A 1,440-nucleotide genomic window follows, 5' to 3' on the forward strand; every position below is an offset into this window, starting at 1 on the left:
TTTGACTGGTTCTGCCTTAGTGAGGAGTAGCTCCTCACCTAGGTCAAATGACGCCAATACCTCTAAGCAACCCCTCTTAGTGGCCACGAAAAATTGCAAGCAACCCCTCCCGTTGGCCGCAAAAACTTGCAAGCAATCGTTAAACAAAAGTAACATGTGTCAAACATGAAATGGAAAAATGGAGAGATGCCAAAGAAAACAACCTAGCATCGATCACCTTAAGTGGCAACCAGAAGATGAGGACGTCGAGAATGGTGGCATGCCGAGCGAGCATCACAAAATACGTCGAGGTCTCCATGTGCGTGAGCATCTCGTTACACAATAAATAGTGGTTTTTGGTCCTTAGGCAACCCAATCTTGGTTGCTAAAGCGACGACTAGTCCAGAACAAGTGTGAAAGAAAAGAGGAAAAGTGGGTATGTTTAGCAATCAAATAAACAATTAAGTGGTTCTTGCATTGGTTATTGGCTGGTAAACAAGTCGGTAAAATGCGAGGGGACATGTAGTAAATGCCCCTTGTTGGATGGCATTTAGAGGACGACACAACATTAATGCAACTTGTCTTCTATAGAGGGTGGAACCATGCAGACAATACAACCTGGACGCATGCTTGACATGCCACTTCTCTCGGTTGACGTGCAACATGACCCGTTGACCCAAAAATGGGCCCCTTTTTTGACACATTGGACCAATCAAGCTATTACGTGTCCAAAATGACTAAAAATGATTTTTCTAGGTTTATAACTTGTTTGACTACGTGATAGAATAGTTAGATGCGAACATGCACATACGTAGCAATCTACATGATGACCCGAACATAAAATTCCTCACTTTTAACCCTCTCCCCTATTCCATTGTAATGCATGACTAACAGAAATCAAATTCAAAAACATCATTGTCAATCATTTATCTCAAACAAACAACTAATGTACTACTATACCGTCATTAACAATCATACTTTCAACTATATTCTACTAGAAAAGACCAAGTCACCATGGTTCTTTAAATTCCCTACCCATAGTAAACCATGTGTCCTACACCAATGCAATTCAATGTTTTGATGCCCACAATTTAAATTTGTTTGGATCACATGAGCAAGGCATGACGTGGTAAAAAAAAAAATTCTATATTCTGCCCAGTCAAATCCCACTCTAAATCCACAAAACTAAAACATCGTAATCTAACTTGAATTTCACTTCAGCAAGCAAATAATGAGAGGAAGTGTCTCTATCATTTTATTTTAGCCTAGAATTCAATGAACTCCAGTGGGACCCAGATCCTCCCTTTTTTCAGTGTTAATGAATCGCCCGTGGGACCCACTATGTAATATATTCTCTCAAATCCCCACCTTAAATACACAAACACTACGACTATTGGCATATTCTCAAAATCCCCCATTAATTTTTTTACAGTTCCAAATTTGTACTCTACGCAAGCAACT

The sequence above is a fragment of the Cryptomeria japonica genome, chromosome 9 (assembly GCF_030272615.1).
Source record: "Cryptomeria japonica chromosome 9, Sugi_1.0, whole genome shotgun sequence".
NCBI classification, from domain to species: Eukaryota; Viridiplantae; Streptophyta; class Pinopsida; order Cupressales; family Cupressaceae; genus Cryptomeria; species Cryptomeria japonica.